Source organism: Pteropus medius, unplaced genomic scaffold (genome assembly GCF_902729225.1).
Source record: "Pteropus medius unplaced genomic scaffold, Ma_sr-lr_union100, whole genome shotgun sequence".
Classification (NCBI taxonomy): Eukaryota; Metazoa; Chordata; class Mammalia; order Chiroptera; family Pteropodidae; genus Pteropus; species Pteropus medius.
The window spans coordinates 725,594-736,635 of record NW_024343579.1 but is presented as its reverse complement, the minus strand read 5'-3'; the positions used below and the strand labels follow the sequence as shown (position 1 = coordinate 736,635).

Sequence of the window (11,042 nt, the reverse complement as noted above, 5' to 3'; positions counted from 1 at the left end):
TCAGAAGAAGCCATGGAGGCCAGAAGGAAGTTGTGCAACATTTTTCAAGTGCTGGGAAAAAAAACAAACCGCCAACTCTGAATCTTATATCCAGCAAAATTCTTCTTCAGGAATGAAAAGGGAATCAAGACATTCTCAAATAAAGAAAAACAGAGATTTTTGTCACCAGCAGTCCTATCCTAAAAGAGTGACTAAAGGAAAGTTTTCTAGACAGATAGGAAATGATAAAAGAAGGAATCCTGGATATCAATGAGGAATAAAGCACAATGGAAAATAGTTAAAGCAACCATTATAATCATCTGATGTGGTTCTAAATGTGTGTAGAGGACATATTTGACATTTTAAACGCGGAACGAAGTAAGGTTTCTATATTTCACTCAAACTGGTAAATATTGACACCTGCAGACTGATAAATTTACCTATATAATGTATATATTTATATTACTCTATGTTATATTACTGTGCATATAATGTAATAGCTACAGCAACCACTTAAAAATCTATACAAAAACATACATTCAGACACTACATGTGAATCAAAATGGATGTGTAATATAATTAGCCATCAGGAAATGCAAATTAATGCTACAATGAGATATTGTTATGGCCTTGTCAGAATAACTAAAATTAAAAATGGCGACAGCACCAATGCTGGGGAGGATGCCAAGAAACTGGATCACTCATACGTTGTTTATGGGAACGTAAATGGTACAGACATTCTGGAAAATAGTTTGGGAGTTTCTTAAAAAACTAAACATGCAGGTAACCATATAACCTAGCAATTGCACTCTTGGCATTTATCCCAGAGAAATAAAAACTTCTGTCCACACAAAACCTGTACATGAATGTTATGGCAGCTTTATTCATAATAGCCTCATATTGGAAATGATCCAGATGTCCTTCAACAAGTAAATGATTAAACAAACTGATATATCCATACCATGAAGTACTATTCAGCAATAAAAGGAAAGAGCTATCAAGGTACACAACAAACCTGAATGAATGTCCAGAGATTTATGCTAAGTGAAAACTGCCAATCCTCTTCATGCTTGGCTTTTTTATATGCATGATTTCATTTATATAACACTCTTAAAATGACCAAAATTATAGAAATGGAGAACAAATCGGTTGTTTCCAGGATTAAAGAAGGGTGGGGGAATGAGGGAAGGGATGTGGCTATAAAAGCACGACATAAGGGATCTGTGTGGTGATTTTTTTTTTGTTTTTGGCATACAGATATCCAAGTGCTCCAACACTGTATCCTTGTTTCTTTGTGTGTGATGTATATTTTTTTTCTTCTGACTTCCAAATTTTTCTCGTATCTTTACTTTCCAATAGTTTGACTGTAATGTGACCAGGCATGGTTTTCTTTATATCCATTGTGCTCGAGGTTCACTGAGCTCCTTGGTTCTGTAAGTCCTAATTTTCATCAAACTAGGAAAATTTTGTCCTTTATTTCTTAATATATTTTTCTGTCTCATTGTCACTCTCTTCTCCTTCTGAGACTGCAATTGCATGCATATTATACTATTTGATGCCTCATAGGTCCCTGAAGTTCTGGGTTTTTTTTTTCCATTTTTTGTCTCCGTTCGTCACACTGGGATAAATTCTGTTAATTTCTCTTTGGAGGTACTGAATCTATCTTCTGCCTTTTCCAAAATACTACTAAGCCCATCCAGTGAATTATTCATTTCAATTATTGTCCTTTTCAGTTTGAGTTTCGTTTGGTTCTTTTGGATTGTTTCCATTTCCCTGCTTAGATTTCCTATCTGTTCATTCACCATTGCTGTATTTGCCTTTTATTCTTAGAATATATTTTTTCATGGTTGTTTTAAAGTCTTTCCTAACTCCAACACTTGGACCATCTCAGGGTTGGTTTCGATTGACTGCTTATTCCAAAATGTCATGGTTCCCTTATATGTGTAGTCATTTTTTATTGTATACTTGACATCACAGATGATATCTTGCCCTTCCTATTCATAGCCCAAACTCAGCCAAAACCTTTAAGAAGACCCCACCTGGACTCCTATATTGAAATGCGTTCCCTCTAAATTCCTATGTTGAAGTCCTAAGCACCAGTACCTCTGACTAATTCTGTACCATGATTTTGTCTGTGGATCTGGTCACATGGCCAACAAGCCTGATTCTGTAATCTTCCCAGCAATTCCTTTATCTAAAGGCCCCAAATGTTTTACTCATCTTTCTGAGTCTATGTTCCTGCAGATCTTGCCCCCATGATCTTTATGATCTTATTAGGCTTTTAATATTTTAGAGAGACTGTTTTTTAACTAGAATTTTTATATCTCTTTAGTGGGATATCTAATCCTCCATTATCAAAAATGGAAGCTTCGCCCTTTCACCTCTGATTTCCCTCATCATGGTACAGAGTTAGTCTGGTGAGAATACCTGTGTTGGTACCACTGAGCAGCAGACCTTGCAGTTTGTCCACTAACATCACCACTGATGGCCTCTGGCCTCACTGGTACAACTGCTCCAGGAAATGGGATGCCATGGCAAATTGTCTGCTGGCCCTGCTTCTCTCCATCATTGGCACCAACAAAATTTAATGACCTAAACCTCAGTCATATCCCATGCCCTAGCTTCAGAAGGAAGCTAGGATAGTGAGTAACTAGTGCTTTCAGCTTCTCCAAACCTGGAAAGGGAGATAGATGCTAGGCAGCCAAAAAGAGAGAGAGAGATCAACCACAAGCCCAAGTCAGGGCATTGTATGGCCACATGCCAGGATGGGAGCAGGCACTCACATCCATGCTCTCCCACGCCATGCACTAAGGATCTTTCCTCTTGTGTGTGGAAGTCATACAAAGAGACTGTCCTCTTTAGGATCCCTCTCCCCACCATGTCTCCTACCACATCTGAAGGTATGCGCACTCCTTGGGATTAGGAAGCCAACTTGCTTCAAGTCTTAGTACAGAGCTCCTAGGCCATAATACGAATCGCAGTGCACATCCTTGCTCTTCTGCCTTTAGCACATGCCTGGTTTCCTAGGGCTCGTCTCCAGTATCGAGGGCTAAAGCCAGGAGCTTCTTTTTCTTCTAGAGCATCAAGTCCTAGTCCTCGAAGCAGAGCAATTGTCTTTTGTGAAGTTTTGGAGGGCTGCAGAGCAGGGCAGACAGTCAGAGTCCTCTGCCCATTCCACAGTAAGTGATTGCAGCCAACTCTGTGGCTTTGGTGTTTACTGCGATGTTTATGTCATTATTTGATTTCTTGGCATTCAACATCCTCATTAATATACATGTGTGCCTCCCTGTGGAAATGAAGGAGCGTGTTCTCTGTGTATGTATTCACATTTCTTTATTTAGCCTGGCACCTGCCTTCTTTCCCAGCATGTTAGTTTAGCATCCGTGCTGTTCCCTTGCAAATCTCTAGAGCTTACAATTCTTAGAGGAAATGATTTATCTCTAGGAAGATTTTCCTCCTTCCCCTTAACTATGCTTTAGAGCTAAGCTGTTGCGTCACAGATAGGTGAGCTATGCCAACAACTCTAGCAGATGGGACCACTGAGCACCCCCCTCCCCTCAGCAGAGGGAGGTGTCCTAGACCAGAGCAACCACTGGTTCCATGGACCCTCTTATGTTAAGCCCAGAAAGGTTCCAAGGATGACTCCCTTGTAAAGGTTCCTGTCACCTGCACTGGGTAATGGTTTATGCCAGCTGGGCTCCAGGCCAGCTCTGGGCAAGAGGGAAGGTGTCGCTGGAGCATTCCTGGGTGGTTGCTGTTCACCAGGCCCCAAGATTTCAGGAGTTACGAGGAGGGAATGATACTGCCTCTAAATAGCCCTCAGGAGCTGGGCCCTGAGCCAGGGGACTTCCTGCTTGGATTACTGGCCTACCAGCTGGGTGATAGACATTTGGGGCCATTCCTTACAAGCCTCTGCTGGGGGCTGGGAGCAAGTTGTCAGCCTGGCCATTTGTTCAGATCTTCATCTCTGGAGGTGACCCAGAGGGGGCAGCATTGAGTGATTGTCAAGCCAGGCTCCAGAGTCAGCCAGACCTGTAGTTGCCCCCAGCTTCTGACTTTGGGCAACTTGCCTCCCTTATCTCGGCCTCAGTCTCCATCTGGAAAATGGAGGGGTCAATGAGGGTACTAATTCCAAGCACCTAAGGCAGTGCCTGGCTCGTAGTAGGTGCTTAATAATCAAAACTCACTGTCATCAAAATAACTGGACTTGAAGACTGGAATTTGAGCCCGAACTGCCTCAGTAATGATGGCCAAACCACTGGCCCCTGTGTTTGCTTCAATGGGAAGGAGAAATAGCACATGCCCTGCCTCCCCCCTTAGAACTCAGTGAGTTGAAAATGAAATAAAGAAGGTGAAAGAGCTTTGATTCCTGTCAACTGCTGCCCCAGTGGGAGAGAGGATTGTCCCAGGATTAAGTCAGAAAGACAATTGGAGCCGGTAGAAAGAAAGGTGCGGTCATAATGAGCCAGGGTGGCAAAAATGGTCACAACTGAAGAAAGCAGAATGCCATCACGCTGGCTGGGAGGACACTAAGGGAGAAGCGCTAAGAAGTCAAGTGGGATTTTTTCTTCAACAATGAGTCCTGCTATCTCCCAGCAAGTGCCTATTACCTCTGCATCCACACCAGGGAGCAGGAATGTTCACATGCTGAGCTGACAGAAAGGAGACTGCACTCTGCCCCTTGCTTTCTAGTCACGTAGCCTTCCACCTTTCAGGGTCGTCCTTTTATTCATCTGCAAACTCCAGATAGTGGTGTCCGGCACTCTTTGTTGCAGGATTGTGAATATGAAAGTGCCTTTGAGTCTACGGGACATTTTGTAGAAAAGTAGGGCCTCGTTTCTATTATGCATCTCCATTAACATAAAATAATAAATAGGAAATTGATTTAAACCCAGCTAATAATTTACACACATGCAGACCCTGCTGTGCCCTGCTTCACCGGAAATATGTCTCCTCTGTGTTGCAGGCCTAGAAAAGGGAATTTGTACCTATAGGCAGGGTGTGTGGTGTGTGTGTGTGTGTGTGTGTGTGTGTGTGTGAGTGAGTGAGTTTGCTGGGCTGCCATAACAGTACCACCACTGCTAGGGACTTAAACAACAGAAATATATTATCTCCTGGTTCTGGACACTAGAAGTCCAAGATCAAGGTATTGGCATGGTTGGCTCCTTCTGATGCCTGTGAGAGAAAATCCATTCCATACCTCTACCCCGGTTTCTGGTGTTTTGCTGGCAGTCTGTGGCATCTCTGCTTGTAGAAGCATCCTCCGATCTCCGCCTTCATCTTCACAGGGCCGTCTTCTCCTTTTGACTGTGTCTGTGTCCAAATTGCCCCTGCTGATAAGGACACCAGTCATATTAGATTAGGGACCCATTCTACTTCCTTATGACCTCATCTTAACTTCTCTAATTCCATCCACAGTGACTCCATTTCCAAATAATGTCACACTCTGAGGTATAGGGGCTCAGGACTTCAACATATGAATGGGGGGATACAAAATGCGCCATAAGAACAGTGTGTGTGCATTTTGATGAAGCACTGTCTCTAAAGTTGCCTCTTTCCAAGTTGCTGCTTCCAAGCCATCGGGGCCTCTCTACTCTCCCACCTCTTCAATGTCTCTTCATCTCCAGTGCCTTCGCCCTGGCACAGGTGAAACGAAGCTTGGGCTCCATCCACGAGCCAGGCAGCTGAGAGAAGAGGCATGTGAAGGGCCAGAGATCTGTTAAGCCTTATAGCCCTTCACACCCACCTGCCTGGACCAGGACAGAGCTCTTGACACTCTTTGAACTAGTTCTGTTCTCTTCCCTGTTTCCAATAACCCCCTTCTCTGTGCTGCTGTGCCCTGACCATCTCCTAAAAGGAGCACTTTCCAGCTCCTTGACCTCTGCAGCCCTGCTGGACCTGGCCCGTCACACGCCTACCCTAAAAAAAATATTCCTGCTGGGGCCAGCTGGTATTACCCAGCTGCCTCTAAGGTCTGTGGCACAGGTGCTCCCAGGACAGGTCTGGGTCTATATGACCATGGCATCTTTAGGGTGGAGCCTTTGGGTATACATGGGCCTCCTTTTCCTCTGTCCATGCAACCCAGCTATGGGGCAGGCTTAGCAATGACGAAGCACCGCCTTCCCACCCCTGCCATCCCTGGTCACTTCTTGACCCAGAAACTTTCCTATTGGCAATGCTGGTCAGAATCTGGCCCCATCATTCCTGTGTGCTGGCTGCCAAGAAGCTCAGAGCCAAGCATATTTTGGTTTTAGTGATCTCACCTTTGGGTCTTAGCAAAATGACCCCTCCTTTCTCTGAACGTTTATGACTTCTCTCTCGAAGATTTAGTTCCACTGCCCTCTGTAATCTGTGTTTTCATTGTAAGATACCTTAGATCTTTAGAAATATATATCAAACGGTATCTTTCTTACTGCAACCTGGCGGGGGGGGGGGAGGCAGGAAAGAGGTGGTTCCTTGACTTAATTTATAAGTGAGGTGGGTGAGCAAGTGGGAGGGGTCTTCACAGGAAGTGGTCGATCTGGTGCAAAGGGCCCCAGGCATACAGTCTAAAGGTCTGGGATTGATTCCTGGCTCTACTGCTGACTAGCTATATAAAGCCAAGCAGATCGCTGTATCTCCCCAAGCCTCAATTTTCTGATCTATCAAATGGACTAATATCTTGCTCTTCCCACTCTAAGAGGCTCTTGTGGAGCCTGATAAGATTTTAAAAAGTAATAGCCGACACCTTTATAGTCTGTAGTGTGTGCCAAGCACTGTTCTAAATACGTTACATGTATTATTTCATTGAATTCACAACAATCCTAAGAGACAGGTTCTGTTATCATCCCCATTTTGCAGAAAAATGAACTGAGGGTCAGAGAGATTAAAAGACTTGCCCCAGCTGACACAATGACTGTAAGTTTCCAACTCAAGGGGTCTGACTCCTGAGTACCTGCTCTCACCTGCTGCACATCCTGCCTCTCACAGTATAAATGAAAATTCAAGAGATGATGAAAGGTTCTGTAAATAAGGAATGATCCAAATTCAAAAGATGCTGCCTATATTTTCATTTATTCTGGGACTCAGCTTCCCCATCCCAAAAATGTAAAGGCCAGCCGCAGTGGCTGGCCTTTGGCCTCTTCTCTCTCTGACAAGCTCTCAGTCTTTGTGTATCTTGGGGAATATACAAAACAGATATACAAATGTGTTATTTATTGTATTTCTGAAATGATCTTATTTGTTACTGGGTGAAATGATACTCATATTAGAAGTTGGCATGCTTTTTTTTTAATTTTCGGCAGCATGATTTGATCATGAGACAAAAATCACAAAATAACTTGGTGCCAAGCAGAACATTCTAGATTTGAGGCCCATTCCCCAGTGACCTATCAAAAGTCTTGGTCCTCCTAGCCCATAAGCATGTGTTGCTACCAGAAAATAAGAGCTTGTGCCATCTCAATATTCATAGCAAGCCTCTTGAGGATACCAACTCCTGCAGGCTTGCTTCAGGAGGCCAGTGCTGGCCTGCAAAGACCATCCGACCAGACAGGACTGTGCAGGGCAAGAAATCCCTAGAAGAGCCTGTCTTTAGTAGTGCCTGGGAGGAGGGCTCATTTTTAAAAAGTTGGCCCTTTTAGGGAAAGGAATGATGTTAAAGGCCTTTGAGGTTCATCCTCAGTATCTTCTAGAGCCCGAAGCCCTTCCAGGCTCCCTGCGCCAGCTCTCCTCACTACAGAAGCTGAGGTCTTTTCAGCCCCATCTACAGGCTGCTGCATACTCACTCGCCCAGGCTTTTAAGCCCTCCTGGGTCACTGGCACATAAGACTGCACTGGCATGCTGGCAGGTGGGCCTCTCGGTCAGGAAGCCCTGGGGCACACCATCAGCCTGCCACGCAGGAAGTCAGAACCCAGTAGGCAGAGGTTTCGGTGCTAAACACTACCAGAGAGCTTCCAATGGGAGACAGCAGGAAGGGAGGCTGAGTCCAGCCGTGGGACCCGAATCTTGAACTTACTCCTTGCTCCCCTGACTGCTTGACATTGGGCACCTGGTTCTGGTCCACCCATGTCTCTCCCGTGCCAGAGCCCAATATGCTGGCATCCCACTCTGCCTCTACCTGTCCCTGTGCTTCCAAGGAATGGGGCCCCACAGTTACCTCCTCCCAAGGTAGGCTCTCAGGAGGCTCCACAGCAGGTAGAGCTACAGAGAGCCTCAGTCCACCCCCAGGATAGCGGCCCGGCTCCAGTGCAGGAGCCATATGCCTGTGATCCTGTATGATGCGGGTCACTTGCAAAGACTTTGCTAGGCCATGAATTTCATAAGAAGAACTCTGCGGTAGAAGTGAGAGCTGCAGGGCAGTTTCCTTTGGTGCTCAGGAGATGTGGGCGACTGGTAGCCCCACAGTTCACTGGTGCCGCTTCTCTGCCAAAGGATGCTCGACTGTGCCGGCGTTCTCCTGGGCTGAGCGCACAGCCACAAAAGCAGGGTTCTCTTGGCTCCTCTTCCCTGGGAGTTTTACAGAGCCACGAATTCCCAGGGCTTCTCCCCAAGTGGCCTGGCAGAATGAGTCGTTCGAACATCCTCCTGATTTTTCACTGTCTGTATTCTTCCAACACAACTCGGACCATGTTAGTCCCTTGCTCAAATCGGTCCATGGCTCCCATACCCTAGAGGCTGTAGTCCACAGCCAGATGCGACTTCTGAAGCCCTCTGTAATCTGCGTTGAGACAGTGGGCCCATCCCACTCTTCCATGACTTAATCTACTCCCTAGGGCCAGCCTCCCCTCTCTGCCCTACCCTGGCTCAAGCAGCCCTTCTCTTTTCAGTTCTGAGGCAGCCTACCCTTCTCTCATGCTTATAAGAAACTGTGCTTTGCAGCAAGACCCTAGTATATCCAGGTATGGACCACCCACAACTCTGAAAACCAAATCAAAATATGATCACGACTCAAGAGGCTTTCAAGGCCTCTTGACAAGGATTCTGCCTGTCCAACCCATGGAAAAGCAGACCACGGCTCTTTTTTTTTTTTAAGCCAAAAATATTTTTGAAGTGATTAACTCAAATCACTTTGCTGGTGTTTAGGAATTTGAGAGGAAATAAAGATGAGACTTGATCATTGAGGCATGACAGTCAAGAGCTAGTGTCTGCAGAGACTTGCGGGGGGAGGTACAGGAGAGAAGTCATGCTTCTGTGGAAATCTGGTGATTCACAGAGCACGTGTTCAGCCAGGTGGAACCCTCTGGTCCTGTGGGGCGAACAGCTGCCTGCTCAGGGGCTGTTGGCAGGTCTCTGATGCAGAGAGGATGCCGAGCTGTCTAGCAGCCTCCATTTGTAGGGCCTCCCATTCTTCAAAGGAAGGGTAGTGGGGATAGGAGCAAGGGGTGGCATGGGAGATGGGAGAAGGCCAGGGAGGAACCAAATGGGTAAATGGGCAAAACCAACTAGTCAGAACTCACTGTCTCAATAGTCTGGGATACTGCAAAAAGATAAAAGATTCTTTTAGCAGTTTCAGCTTGAGATAAAGCATATCAGACCTGACTTTGAATGTACAATAGCCTTTTCTATTTTCCTCGTTCCATCCGCCCTCTATGAGCACATGCGCACGCTCCACCCCCATCTCACACCCACTTTCAGAATGAGATCTGTTTCACTGAGGGTGAAGGGTACATGGCATCTCTGTATCACTTCTTACAACCGCATGCGAATCTATAATTAACTCAAAATAAGAAGCATAATTTTAAAACAGAGAGATGAAAGGAAGTAGTTTTCTAGCTGGGGGCACCTCAAGCCAATCCCTTCCTTCTCTGGCCCTCAGTTTCCTTCTTTGTAAAATGGGACCATTGGAGTAGCCGATCTCTGAGAGCCCTTCCAGGTCTGCCATGCCAGAATACTGACCACTGAGAACCTAGGAGGGCCCTGGGCAGCAATTCTTCTGGGGGCAGCGTCTCCACAGAGGAGAAGATGCAGCACAGCTGCCCAAGTCACCCAGCCTGTCAGCGCAGAGGCTGAGTTTGGGGGTATCACCTTGGTATGCTAATCAACGTTGGTACAATACTACCAACTAAACTACAGACCTGAGGATTATGGTTTTCTTTTTGCTGTTTTATGCATGAGGAAACTAAGGCTCAGAAAAGTGAAGTGACTTTATTCCTGGAGCAATTAGTTACAGGCCCCCAATGGGGAGGAGTCATGCCACAGATGTTTTCTCCTGGAGCTTGTCCCCACTTCATCCCTGGTGACACAAGGCAGCCAAGAAAGGTGGGAGGTGAGCAGGGCGGACACACTGAAGGGTGGGATAGTGTTTTCCAGCACCAGAGCTGTCCCGTGGCCACACCGGAGGCCAGGGCTTCACCTCGGGGGCGAGCTGCCTGGTCCCACTGTGTGTGCATGCCGCCGGTGGCCCCAGTGCAGCAAGCTCACTTCCTGTCTTTCCCACAAAGATCGTTTAGTCTGGTGTCTTCCTTTCACCTTGGAGGGTGGCTGCCGAGAGTTGATTTATCTGGGAAAATAACCTGGCCAGGTCTATTGGAAGTGGCAGAGCGTGCGCTTTTTAAGCCCTCTGTTAAAGGAGGAAAATAGAGCGGCCTTATGTTCCCTGTCACAACCAAGTTTTCTTTTAAAGCAGAGATCCCACCGTGTGACTATTGATTTTTGCAGTGGAGCTGGAGCTGGGTTTTAACAAGGCTCTCTGAGACTGCCCTGTCTTTGCAGTGGCATGCAGAGTGGCTGAGAGATGCTGAGTGTACCTGAAGGAAGGTACCTGAGCACCAGGCTGCTCAGAGAACCCCCCAAAGAGACCATCTTCCCTTCTGCCCTGAGAGTAGACAGAAGCCCCACCAGTACTCGGACCACCATGCCATGGCTCGTAGGAAGCAGAGGGCACCCTACTTCCCTTAGAGGCCCCAAGTCTGAGGTGGAGGGCAGGGGACTAGGTACTCGCTCCTTGCCAGCAGCCTATGGGACCTGGACAGGCGGGATGATGCAGGCTGGCTTTTCACCAAGGACCCTTTCCTCTGCAAAGTCAAAAAAGCTAATAACAATGTGACAAGCCCCTCCACCCACCAAAAAAAAAAAAAAAAAAAAA

The 11,042-nt window shown here is 46.4% G+C and overlaps 1 long non-coding RNA gene across 1 annotated transcript in view; it reads left to right on the top strand.

The window, feature by feature from the left end:
• The window catches only part of LOC120606389 (uncharacterized), a 192,068-nt gene that overhangs the window by 127,744 nt on the left and 53,282 nt on the right, over positions 1–11,042 (top strand). The gene's annotated exons all lie outside the window — the stretch shown is intronic.